Below are 14049 nucleotides of genomic sequence, written 5' to 3'. Positions count from 1 at the left end.
CAGGGGGCTATATACTATGGGGGAGCACAGGGGGGCTATATACTATGGGGGAGCACAGGGGAGCTATATACTACTGGGGAGCACAGGGGAGCTATATACTATTGGGGAGCACAGGGGTCTATATACTATGGGGGAGTACAGGGGGCTATATACTATGGGGGAGCACAGGGGGCTATACACTATGGGGGAGCACAGGTGGCTATATACTATGGGGGAGCACAGGGGGCTATATACTATGGGGGAGCACAGGGGGGCTATATACTACTGGGGACCACAGGGGGCTATATACTATTGGGGAGCACAAAGGGCTATATACTATTGGGGAGCACAGGGGAGCTATATACTATTGGGGAGCACAGGAGAGCTATATACTATTGGGGAGCACAGGGGAGCTATATACTATGGGGGAGCACAGGGGAGCTATATACTATTGGGGAGCTATATACTATTGGGGAGCACAGGGAGCTATATACTATTGGGGAGCACATGGGTCTATATACTATTGGGGAGCACAGGGGTCTATATACTATGGGGGAGAGCACAGGGGGGCTATATACTATTGGGGAGAGCACAGGGGGGCTATATACTATTGGGGGGAGAGCACAGGGGGGCTATATACTATTGTGGGAGAGCACAGGGGGGCTATATACTATTGTGGGAGAGCACAGGGGGCTATATACTATTGTGGGAGAGCATAGGGAGGCTATATACTATTGGAGAGCACAGGGGGCTATATACTATTGGGGGAGAGCACAGGGGGCTATATACTATTGTGGGAAAGCACAGGGGGGCTATATACTATTGTGGGAGAGCACAGGGGGGCTATATACTACTGGGGAGAGTGCACAGGGGGGCTATATACTAATGGAGGAGCGCACAGGAGGGCTGTATATAACTGGAGGAGCACATGAGGGTCTATATACTACAGGGACACCTTAAAACTATGGAGGCACAGAGGGGTGTAACTATGTAGGGGTACAGAGGGGTGTAACTACTGTATAGGGGTACAAGGGACCTAACTACTGTATGTGTTGGAGCCTAAAATATTTGTCTGGCAGATTCTGGAGAGAAGATTCACAGCCAGGAGAAGACTTCAAGGTGGTCCAGGCTGGATGGAGAGAAAAAGAAAAGGTGACAGACTCTGATCGGAGAAGACGGCCCCGGTGAGTCACTGGATGTAACTGCACTCTGTTATAGGGTTGTAGTGTTAGGGTTCATGATGTGGCGGTATTATGTAATGGTATCATTGGTGATATCTTTCTGTTTTGTTTAGTGCAGTTTTTATGTAATATGTAATCACTGTATGGTGGAAATAGTGTTATAAGGTAACTACTGTATGTATTGGGGCTCTTGATACAGTGTGGGGGCAAATTCAGTACATTATACAATGTGCCGAAAGGGAAGGGGGGGGGGGCCCATTCTTGAGGGCTGTGCACTGGGCCCACCAATGTATTAAAACGGCCCTGGACCAGGGCCTATTATAGAAACAGTAATACCTCTGTTCTTGAAAACAATTGATTCTGGAAGGCTGTTCAAGAACTGAGCAATTCCAGAACCGAGCTTTGTGTTCCCATAGGGAACAATGTAAATGTTTTTAATAGTTTTTTACACTCCATGGGTCAGGTTCAAAGCGCCCGGCCCCAGCCTAGCAGTAAGTAGTGATGCATCTTGCACCTTTACTTACTGTAAAGTAGTTGGGATTCTCGTCATAATGATGGGAATCCCTGCTCTAAGCGGGTGTTCCCGGCAATGGCAGAAGAGGGGCAAACTTGGCACACACCGGCCACTGTGAGAACTCCACACCAAATTCAAACTTTCCAGCGCAGACAATTGAGGAGTGCCCGGAGCAGCGGGGAGAAGCAGCGACGGTGCCCAGGTGAATTGTACCAGCTGCGGGAGCCAGGGGCGGATTAACTTTACCATAGGCCCCGGGCTGTTCACCAAGCCTGGGACCCCACCCCACTGTAACATTGGCAGCACTAGCGTGGTGTCCATAGTACAGGATGGATAATGTCAAGATGCCCTGATTTGTGCACAATTGTGGTAAAAAAAGGAGCCAGGAGACAACTGAAAGTAGTCTTTTTGGGTATCCATGGCCCCCCAGGAGCTCAGGGTTCCAGGCTATCGCCTGAAATGGACCTGTTGTAATCCGCCAATGGTTGGCACTCCTCTCCTGGCTGCCGGCCTTTACCTGCCGCTGCTCCTCCCTCCACCAGCCTAACGGCACCCATCACCATCCCACTGCCTACCCTCCCCATGCCCTGGCTGGCAGCTGCCGGCGGGGACTTCTACTATTAATGTTAAAAACTGTGTGTTTTTTTTTTATAATTTTGTTTTAAACCCGTTACTAAAATATTACCAAATAGCTCATGGTAAATATCACTTTTCCCTGGCGTAACGATTCTATACACATGGGACATAGCCAGAAATTCTTTAGTAACAAATCATTTTTTGTCTGTATCACTTAGCCGCTGAAATTTCCTGAAATGGCATGTCTAAAGTTAATAGCCAATCAGCTACTGAATCCCAATACCACCCCTTTTCCCATGTTACAAAAACAATCATAAAACACATTGCTGTCTAAAGGTTAACATAAAGCAAGGGTTTTGCAATGCAGCGAATGAAACCTGAAACGCCAAGAATGAGTTAATATGAAAAGCATACCTTCTGTGGCTAAGAGAGTTAACTGCACACTAACACATCGCAGACCCTTTTCTTCAGTGAAAATATGTTATCGAATCCCTGAAGCACCTTTGCCGCAGGGAACTACACATTTTTCTGATAAAGTGTAGAAATAGTTGCTAAATAATTTTGCCCATAAGCAAAGAAATCCTGTAGCTTTTAAAGGGAAATTGTCAGATCTGTAGCAGGTACAGAGCTGCAGACACAGGCGGATAGGGGATAGGGAGATAAAACAAATGATGCCTTTGTCTTTGCTGATGGCCATTTGCACAGTTCTAAAATAGCATTTTTCCTTGGAGGCTGAGGTGCCACAGAAGGGATGCTGAGCTCCAGCATGCGCACCTCTTCCGTTCTGCACCCTTACCGTCTGTAAGTCAATTAGTCAAGGAAGGGAGAGATGGGGGAGGAGGTATGCATGCTGTGGCACTTCAACTTGCACTTGCAGTTTTATAACTCTGCAAATGGCCATCAGCAAACACAAAGGCATCATACGTTTTTTGCTGCAGATCTGTACCTGGTATGGACCTGACAGATTCCTTTTAAGGGTGGGTTCACATGTACCGGAATCGCAGTGGATCTAACACTGCAAGTGCAGTGAGATCTGCTGCTATTCCTGGCTGTCAGTTTGAATAGGTTTACATAATCGCAGCAGAATTTTCATTCCACTGTGAGTATGTAAAGCGCCACCCCCCTTAAGGCGCCGTGTCCCAGTGAATACTATACCCATCCACGCTCAGGCCTGCTTCTGTGGCTCCCAGCTTCCTGATGTCCTGCTCAGCTAATCAGTGGGTGCGGTGGGACAGCGTACTGATTGGCTGAGTGGGACGTCAAGGAGCCGGAAGCCACAGAAACAGGCCTGAGCGTGGATGGGTATAGTATTCACTGGGACACAGCACCTTAAGGGGGATGGCGCTTTACATACTCACAGTGGAATGAAGATTCTGCTGCAGTTATGTGAACCTATTCAAATTGACAGCCGGGAATCGCAGCGGAACTTGCAGCATGAGATCCAATGAGATTTCGAAACTCGCAGCATGAGATTCACTGCGATTTCAGTATGTGTGAATCCACCCTAAGGGTATAAACCCACACACCGTATATGCAGCGTATTTACTGCTGCGATACGCAGCAAACTCGCAGCAAACTCGCAGCAGATTAGATCTAAATAACTGAACACAGCATCAAATCTGTACCAACAAATCTACTGTGTATTTGTTGCGTATCTGCTGCGTATACGGTGTGTGGGTTTATACCCTAAAGCTGGGTTCACCCTCACAGCAGGGACCTGGACAGAGGTTCAACCAAGAGTGAACTTGAGTTCAGTTTTCATTCTACTTGTGTTCCTTAAAGCGAAAGTACCAGCAATCGGTGGGGTTGCCTCCCACTGCGGGGCGGGCTGGCCCGCCTCCAGTGCTTCATGCCCAGATGGTACTCGGTAATAGCCGGCGCCATGCTCTGGAACCAAGCAATGGTTCAAAATCACAGACAATGGCATCAGCATCCCTGTGTCAGCGCCAGTCTATTCATGTTAAAAAGAAAACATTTTGTCCCAGATTTATCAAACATATGTCTCAGACATATTGATAAATCTGGGCTTTGTTTCTGAAAAAAACTCGTATGAAAGAGCCCGTTTTTCCCCACTCATGTCCATATGTAAGGAAAGCACTTCCTCATGTAGTGCAGAACTAAACAACTGTTGCAAAACATTTCCAGATTTGACCTAGTGGTGTTAAACAGATTCTTTCCAGTGATCTCTGTGGCTGATTCTGCAGCATTGTGCACAGCAGGAGAGACTGCTGCACGATTTGTAGGTTGCACCAGAATTCATACATTTCCCTTTTTATTTTTTTATGGTTTATGTTTACTACTGTATTACATGTTAGGATGTATAGGATTGCACCTAATATTAAATCTATAATGCCATGCTGTACTTTATTATCCCATCAGTTTCACATAAGGACATATGGAAGAAGTTTTTCAGTCATCTCCATGCCTTCTGATTACAGGAACATTCAGCAGTACAGGTTACATATAGTGAGACATTAAAGGGGAACTATTAGCAGGTTAGACAAATCTAATCTGCTGATAGCCCCCTCTAGTGCCCCACCCCTAGAGCGCCGAGCTGGCCGCCATTTCATTGATTATCAAAAGGAGTAGGCCAGCTTGGTGCTCTGGGGGCGGGGCAGTGCTTCTAAAGGTTTACACTGCTAAAAGCACAGGAATGGCGCTGAGGAGGAAGGTAAGACACATACCTTCCTCCTCGGTGCCCTGTGCGCAATAAGAGGCCATCAGCAAGTTAAATTTGTCTAACCTGCTGAGAGTTCCCCTTAAATAATAAAATAAATAAACTCAATATACTTACACAAACTATTCTACACCATACATGTTACACAGTTTTTCTTGGCCCCAATTCAACTCCTCTCTGCCTTGTATTTGCTGCCTTGTTTGATCGCCTTTCATTTATATTTCATCATGTAGATTTAGAGTAGAGTTGTCCCACAACTACAAGTTAAAGAGGTATTCCTATTAGGGATGGTCCGAACCTGCCGAGGTTCGGGTTCGTATGAACCCGAACGCTCGGCAGCAGATTCCCGCTGTCTGCCCGCTCCGTGGAGCGGGCTGATACAGCGGGAGGAACGCCTGGAAAACTGGGATACAGCCTATGGCTATGGCTGTATCCCAGTTTTCCAGGCGGTCCTCCCGCTGGATCCGCCCGCTCCACGGAGCGGGCAGACAGCGGTAATCATTACCGAGGGTTCGGGTTCGTACAAACCCAAACCGAACTCGGTTCGTACCATCCCTAATTCCTACCTAAACTAATATAATAAAACTTGTAGGGCTCATCAAAATATTTTTGCTCATTCCCTCTCATTGTTGGCAGCTTGTTGTTTTAGTTAACGACCACCACTCTGCTCTAAAAGCATTGGTCTGGAGGAATGAGCAGGGCAGATGTGGGCACAGTATAGCAGCACTCTCTGTCTGGTGAGAGAGGGGTTACAGCTATGGAGTGATTACCCCCACAGTCCTGTCCCCTGATGCAGGCCCCAGCCTTAAGTGGATCTGCTATGATTTGGAAGGTGAGGGAGACTTCCTGGGTCAGAGTACAGTGCTGTAGATCCCGCTATGCAGGCCTTGCCCCTCCCCCACTTGCGCTCCCACCCAGTACAGGGAGCTCTTAAACCAAAGGAATGCTCTTAAACCAAGTTACTCTTAAACCAAGGTACCACTGTATTATATATATTACAGTATATTTACACTATATCTCTATACATCAACACTATGGGTGAGATTTATCAAACATGGTGTTAAGTGAAACTGGCTCAGTCGCCCGCGGCAACCAATCAGATTCCACCTTTCATTCCTCACAGACTCTTTGGAAAATGAAAGGTGAAATCTGATTGGTTGCTAGGGGCAACAGAGACAGTTTCACGTTACACCATGTTTGATAAATCTCCCCCTATATGTATACACTCACCGGCCACTTTATTAGGTACACCTGTCCAACAGCACGTTACCACTTAATTTCTAATCAGCCAATCACATAGCGGCAACTCAGTGTATTCAGGCATGTAGACATGGTCAAGACAATCTCCTGCAGTTCAAACCGAGCATCAGTATGGGGAAGAAAGGTGATTTGAGTGCCTTTGAACGTGGCATGGTTGTTGGTGCCAGAAGGGCTGGTCTGAGTATTTCAGAAACTGCTCATCTACTGGGATTTTCACGCACAACCATCTCTAGGGTTTACAGAGAATGGTCCGAAAAAGAAAAAACATCCAGTGAGCGGCAGTTCTGTGGGCGGAAATGCCTTGTTGATGCCAGAGGTCAGAGGAGAATGGGCAGACTGGTTCGAGCTGATAGAAAGGCAACAGTGACTCAAATAGCCAACCGTTACAACCAAGGTAGGCAGAAGAGCATCTCTGAACGCACAGTACTTCGAACTTTGAGGCAGATGGGCTACAGCAGCAGAAGACCACACTGGGTGCCACTCCTTTCAGCTAAGAACAGGAAACTGAGGCTACAATTTGCACAAGCTCATTGAAATTGGACAGTAGAAGATTGGAAAAACGTTGCCTGGTCTGATGAGTCTCAATTTCTGCTGCAACATTCGGATGGTAGGGTCAGAATTTGGCGTCAACAACATGAAAGCATGGATCCATCCTGCCTTGTATCAACGGTTCAGGCTGGTGGTGGTGGTGTCATGGTGTGGGGAATATTTTCTTGGCACTCTTTGGGCCCCTTGGTACCAATTGAGCATCGTTGCAACGCCACAGCCTACCTGAGTATTGTTGCTGACCATGTCCATCCCTTTATGACCACAATGTACCCAACATCTGATGGCTACTTTCAGCAGGATAATGCGCCATGTCATAAAGCTAGAATCATCTCAGACTGGTTTCTTGAACATGACAATGAGTTTACTGTACTCAAATGGCCTCCACAGTCACCAGATCTCAATCCAATAGAGCATCTTTGGGATGTGGTGGAACGGGAGATTGGCATCATGGATGTGCAGCCGACAAATCTGCGGCAACTGTGTGATGCCATCATGTCAATATGGACCAAAATCTCTGAGGAATGCTTCCAGCACCTTGTTGTATCTATGCCACCAAGAATTGAGGCAGTTCTGAAGGCAAAAGGGGGTCCAACCCGTTACTAGCATGGTGTACCTAATAAAGTGGCCGGTGAGTGTATATAGATGAGCCTAACTACTGCTTTTACAGCAAAGTTGTGGTCAGTAACCTAGACAATGAGCTGTCAACAAGAGGTGGCAAAGAGTCATGTCAAAGAAGCACAAGAGTCCTATCACAAATTCCAATAATGGATTATACTGCAAATCGTCAGAAAAAAATTAGACCTTTATACAATAAAAATTACAAAATATTAGTGATCTTTTTATTTGATTTTAACATTTTAGAAATTGTTCTTCTTTTTATACAAGTGCACACAGAAGTGTGTTTAGGTGGGAAAAAAAACCTTTTATTCTTTGTTTTGCATTCTGAATTTTGTATTTAGTCCCAGCTTAGGGGTGGTAATAGGAGAAAGGTTACTGATTGGACACATGGACACTAAAGTTCTGAACTATCTTACAATGCCATCATTATATTCATCACTCTATACACATTCACAGTGTTCCCTAAACTGTATGTAACATTCTTTTCCAGTAGCACATGGCAGAGAGAAGAAGTAGTCATTGCCGTGGAATGTGCCAGTAGTTACAATTTTAAATTAATACTTGAAGTATATGGAGTATGTTCATTCCATGTCGTTTTTATTGCAGTAAACTGCAGTAAAACATATGTCCCTAACTCTTGTCCATTTACCCTTTCCCCATTGCACACAAAAGGTCAAGCTGGGGTGACTTCTTGCAGCTGGAACACTTAATGCAACCTAAGTTGTTGACTAGAGATGAGCGCAACTTCAGCATGCTCAACTCTGATCATTCGGTATTTGATGTCGGAATCAGTGGCTGAAGAAGTTGGATGCAGCCCTAGGGAATCCTGTAAAACATGAATACAGCCTATGGTTGCATCCAACTTCTTCAGCCATTGGTAGTCAAATACCAAACGATTATGGTCGAGTATGCCGGAGTTGCCCTCATCTTTATTGTTGAGAAACAGGGAGAAATGATAACTAAGAGAAATCTGTATTTACTGCACTATGGGGGAGATTTATCAAACATGGTGTAAAGTGAAACTGGCTCAGTTGCCCCTAGCAACCAATCAGATTCCACCTTTCATTCCTCACAGGCTCTTTGGAAAATGAAAGGTGGAATCTGATTGGTTGCTAGGGGCAACTGAGCCAGTTTCACTTTACACTATGTTTGATAAATCTCCCCTTATGAGTATAAATAATTTTAAAGTACCACAACCAAAGTCAGACTAGAACATTGTAAAGATCACAAAGAAGTGCCAATTGTGTGTACTGGTGTGATATAAAGTGTGTGCTGTATAACACTTCTTATGCTATAATGAAAGCCACTACTAAAGAATATAGAGTTCCCATCAAGAGTGAAATGCTAGTTTGGCTTAGTTGGTAGTGTTTTTACCACTGGAACTGGAGAAAACTGGAACACTTGTTTATGGGAGTAGAAAACTTGAAAATGTAGCATGTGCACATTCTAAAACAGGTGCATAATGAATCCAGTTACCTGCCTGGAAATTTCCATTACCTTACACTTAGACACTACACCCATAACCTGTAATTATTGACTGAACTTTAAATTATCCGTAGCACAATGGTAGCACTGTTGAGCCATAACATTAAGACAACCTTACATTGTGCTGGTCAGAGAATACACTCGTCTTGGCTCCAATGGCTTGCAGTCCGGCTTCCACTTTGTAGTCCGTGAAGGGGGGTGGGAGGGAGTTTAGAACCCAAACTCCCTTCCGAAGTGTTGTGAGTACCTTCAGTGCTTTTTGTATCTTCTTCAATATCAGAGTTGACATGGGCTGGTAGAATTGTTCGCTTTTTATTTTTTCTTTAGTGTTTTGGATGTCGCTACCGGAGGAACTTGGGTGTTGACCGGAGTGATCGTAGTGAGCCTTGCTTTAAGTGTTTTTGGGCTTGAAACACTAAGGAGTGGGAGGCTTCAGCACGCACCAAGTGTAAGTGGTTTATTTGTCTGTAATTGTTCACATTGGAAGATGGTACCGCCCATAATGTTTTTTCCTGTTTAAAATTTAGTCTCCTCGGCAGCACAATAAAGGGGTGTTTTCGTTCCGCAAGACAAGAGAATATTTTAATATATATACACAAATTTACATACTAATTAAATTCCTTCTGCCCCTCCAGTATGTTAGGAGGGTAGCCCAGGCCAGTGAGTCTTTCAGAAAGTAACTAAAACCAAAAGGAAGGAAGCCTTGTGCAGATTAACATTTAAAATCTTACCTTCCCTGTCATCTCTCTGCAGCACAATAATGGGGATTAGTAACCTGATTGGAAGGGCTCCCCTCCTTAGCAGGGCCGTATTTGCCACTAGGCACCCGTGAGTTTTTTTAACTTTTTTTTTTTTTTAACACCCTCCGCCGCCATAGGCACCGGCCCACGGGTGCCTAGTCCGCGCCGGGGGGGGGGGGGGGGGGTATTGATTGCCGGGGTCCGGGGTGAGCTTCCCCCCTCTCAATGCAGGTCCGGGGTCCGCAGGTCGCCGGGGCCGGGGTGAGCTACCCCCCTCTCAATGCAGGTCCGGGGTCCGCAGGTCGCCGGGGCGAGCTTCCAGCACACACAGCCTGACAGAGGCCGGAAGCTCGCAGCTGCAGCACCGCGGTCCCGGACTTCTTCCCTGCGGCGGTAACGTGATGTGACGTCATCGCCGAGCAGGGAAGAAGTCCGGGATCGCGGGGCTGCAGCTGTGAGCTTCCGGCCTCTGTCAGGCTGTGTGTGCCGGAAGCTCGCCCCGGCGAACTGCGGACCCCGGACCTGCATTGAGAGGGGGGAAGCTCACCCCGGACCCCGGCGACCTGCGGACCCCGGACCTGCATTGAGAGGGGGGAAGCTCACCCCGGACCCCGGCGACCTGCGGACCCCGGACCTGCATTGAGAGGGGGGAAGCTCACCCCGGACCCCGGCAATCAATACCCCCGCCCCGGACCTGCATTTGGGGGAGGGGGGGGAACAAGCCTGCCTCTGCTCCCCTGCCCTCCGGCTGCCCCCAGCCGCTTCGTCTCCCCCCAGCCTCTTCCCCTGACCCCCAGCCCCTGTCGGAAAAAATTCACAGAGCCCCATACAGCTTTTTCCTATGAGGCCCCATGAATCCTAGCTATGCCGCTATAACGTTCACTATGATCCTATGACCCAATTGGCATAAAGTCACAACTGGCACCAGAAGATAAAGTTGCCATCAATACGTTGAATTCTATGCATGAGCCCTATTATTTAGAATATGTCTCGAGCACAGAACTAATGCAGCATGCCAACTGGGGCATAGGACCAGACCTATTGTTAAAGGGGCATACTAAAGAGTTCATATAGCTTAAAAGTAAGTAAAGTCAAAACCTTCCAGCTTACTAAAATGTCAAATTCTTTTTAAAGGGAATGTATCAGTCCTGAATCATGCTCAGCGCCCCTGCCTTGACTGCTTGAAGTACACAACTCAGTGCTGGAAGACAAGCCCTGCACATTAACCAATCAGGCCAGGGAGGAGTGGGAAGGTATTAGCTATGCTGCTGCTCTTTGACACGTTAACTGTGAAATGATATAGAGCTGACAGGTTCCCTTTTGACCACTTATTTGGTGTCAGCTTTACTGGTCCCTTCTTTCAGAACTTGAACAGGTGCTCCGGACATAAGTTTTTAAATATCTTTACATAAAATATATAAAAGTTATGTGTGTTGAAGCACACTGGACACCTGATCTGATTCATTACATGATTTCTATAATCAGCCAGTTCAGGCAGCCTGCCAGGGATTGAAACTCATGGCTGCACGCTTCACCTGGTCGCTGCAGGTCTCAGGACTATAATCCAGTGTTATCTAAACTCTTGACACATCTAGATGAAGTCCGACAAAGTCCCACCCTGGGAGTTATTTTGGTCAGTGTTAGTTGGATTCTGCATGCCCAGGGTATAGGCTTATTATTAGCCCAGGAGAGGCCAGAGCTTAGAGTAGGTTCCAACCCGGCATGAGGCTACCTTACCGCGGTGGGATGGCGCACACTATTTGTAAATGGTATTCCAACAGCCTCATTATTTTTATGTTTACAGTTGGAGAGAAGTTTTTAGTGATTTTCATTTCTGTATTGGGTTTATATCTTACCATTAGCAGTGAGATGTTTTTGAATGTTTAGACGAAGTGTCAACATTTTTTAAATTAAAACTAACACTATCAAATGCTAAACCTGTGTAATATGCAGACAGACCTGGCAAAAGTTTGTGCAACAAGTTTTTCTGTGTCTCTGCCATCCTCACCAAGTAGATAGATAGACAGTGTAGTATTGTGTGAAGGGGGTGTGGACTCCATCTGCAACAAAATTTACCACAATTTACGCTTATTATAGCAATAATCTAGGCCACCTCTGAGCAGTCTTAAAGTGTACCTGCCATATATAAAATATTAATAATAATAATAATAATAATAATAATAATAATAATGTAAAAATTTGAGTTGACACAAAACGATCAGGAGAACGAGCAAGGAGAGGACTGTGCTGCAGCACGTCCACTCCCTGCTCTGTGTAAGAAAAAAAAAAAGGCAAGATCCATAGACTTACCTTATGAGCCAGACTGTTTTTTCTAACAGAGTGGGGAGTGGACCATGCTGCAGTGCATCCTCCCCCGCTCATCCTCCCAGTCAGTATAGGTCTGAACACTGAGACCCGGACCGATGAAAACATTTGACCTATCAAAGTTTTTACAAACAGGTAAACTTTAAAATTCTGATGAAGATGCATGGGAAGTGTCACATGACTCATGGTTTCTGCAAAGGTGTACGTCTCGCAGGATTACTTAAGAATGGCAGAGATGCTAGGCTTAGTAAGTCCTCCTTATTTAAATGGTAGCCTCTTAAGTCCTTTAGGGAGGAAAGAACTCTTGGTTTTGCCCATCCTCCCTTAACAATCATATCTATATTCTTATGGGCAGGAAAGGAACTAAGGCATCTATCTTCCAGATTGCCAAATAAGTCATCATTACACCTACTCTCCTTCTCCAGCTCTAAATTTTGAGAAGCTCAGACAGTCCTAATCAGTTCCTCTGTACCTTCAGATTAAATAAATGCTGACTCTTCCTATATGGAACTGTCCACTCTCCCTCAAGATCATGGACAGAAACAACCTCCTCAGAATCTGGGAAAACCACCGTTCATTGTCTCTTAGCAACTGGTGTAGTAGATGCAATGGAGGATGGAATGTTAAAGGGGGGAGGAAAAGCAAAGCAGATTTTATCTTTAATCTTAATTTCCAGCATCAGGTCAGTAGATTCTTCCCTTACCAAACAAGAAATAAATTACTTACAAAAGAGGCTTTGTTGTATCTCTTGTATTTTCAACTCGATATATTCTTGGTCTTATATGCAGAGGGAGCAGCATCCTTTGTCCCCCAAAACATACAAAAGGTAGAAAAGATAAGTAAAAATATATGTAGACCGGAGAAAATATCTCCCTAGGTCTACAACTTGGATGTTACCACAATTTAAACGTCTCTTGGCATTCATTTTGCAGGGCCTGCAGCAGTTTGAGTTCAAATGGTTCCATGCTTTTACCTAAAATAGCATGTCTGATGCTAAAGTCTGTCGATGCACTTGCAAGTGGCAATGGATGCCCTCTCCTTCAGTGATGTGGTACTGAAAGTGACGCCACGAGGGACCCCCCAAGCAAGGTCAACTATAAGTTGTGAATGTGATTAAATTCCCAAGCTCCTTTACAGTGGACCATAAATGATGCCATAGCTCAATGAGAACACCTAGTAATGGCAGAACCTACCACCGGGTACTCCTTCTGAGAAGTGGAATGCATGATGGAGGACAAGAGCACCCCACGTTGTCTGGCTACTGCATTTTCAGCAGCATTAAAGGAGAAGTCCGGTGAAAATTTTTTTGCCCTATTCCCTCCCCACATAAAAAGTTATATAACATCTCAATATACACTGATTACTGATTACATTCCCTTACCAGAGTTTTCCTGCTGCCTCCAGCCGCCGGAAGTCCACTACTTCCTCTTCTCTTGCCTATGTCACGACGAGTCCCTGGTCCCCTGCAGCTTCATGGGTCGTGACGTGCAGCAGTCAACGTCACGATCCGGGGCGTTCCTGAAGTGTTCTTCTGTGCAGTTGGCACGCCTGTGAGCCTTGGCACGCCCCCAGCCTCATGCATATGCAGACTAGGCAATCAGCACTTCCTCCTTCCTGGACGGGATTTCTGGTCACATGGTTCTCAGGGCAGAGCAAACAGCCCTGAACACCATGTGACTGCTGTGTGCCTAGCCGATGAGTAGAGCTTTTTATTGTGGTGGGCTAAGGTGAGCTAAGGTGGGCAATGCTGTTCCCATCCCCCCTAACATGTACAAATTGCAAAACAATAAAAGTTTTCTTTAGAACCTGGCTTGTCTTGGACTGTTTTCATTACTCCTCGTCTGGCATGCTGCAGTGTGAAAGTTTACTTTGATGCCTGTGTAATCCTCTGTGGAAAGGTAAGCCAAAATGGCTAAAAACATGATATTTTTATAATGTTTGCCTTTTTTCACTCAGATTATTTATTTATGGGGCACTATAAAAAGATAGCAGCAATGGAAATTCATATACAATAGCAGCTCCCTGTTTCCCTGCTGCTGCAGTGTCAGTGACACTGCTCTTGGTGTTCTATTCACTGCATATACAGGACGATTATACTAACAATAGATCATAATACTGCTGCTCCCTGCTGCTCTTGGTGTTCTA

General features: G+C 45.7%; 1 long non-coding RNA gene across 3 annotated transcripts; it reads left to right on the top strand.

The window, feature by feature from the left end:
* The first annotated feature begins 939 nt into the window (after nucleotides 1–939).
* Nucleotides 940–13180, top strand: LOC138793773 (uncharacterized). 3 transcript variants are annotated; one of them, XR_011363346.1, is made up of 4 exons: nucleotides 940–1163; nucleotides 9167–9287; nucleotides 10714–10832; nucleotides 12837–13180. It is a non-coding gene; the product is annotated as an uncharacterized lncRNA (long non-coding RNA). The 3 variants fall into 3 exon arrangements; XR_011363344.1 differs by lacking the exon at nucleotides 940–1163 and adding an exon at nucleotides 8508–9078; XR_011363345.1 differs by lacking the exons at nucleotides 940–1163; nucleotides 10714–10832 and adding an exon at nucleotides 8508–9078.
* Nucleotides 13181–14049: the final 869 nt, after the last annotated feature.

The sequence above is a fragment of the Dendropsophus ebraccatus genome, chromosome 5 (genome assembly GCF_027789765.1).
Source record: "Dendropsophus ebraccatus isolate aDenEbr1 chromosome 5, aDenEbr1.pat, whole genome shotgun sequence".
Taxonomy (NCBI): domain Eukaryota; kingdom Metazoa; phylum Chordata; class Amphibia; order Anura; family Hylidae; genus Dendropsophus; species Dendropsophus ebraccatus.
Note: the sequence above shows the minus strand (reverse complement) of the source record. Positions and strands in the feature narration are given on the sequence as shown.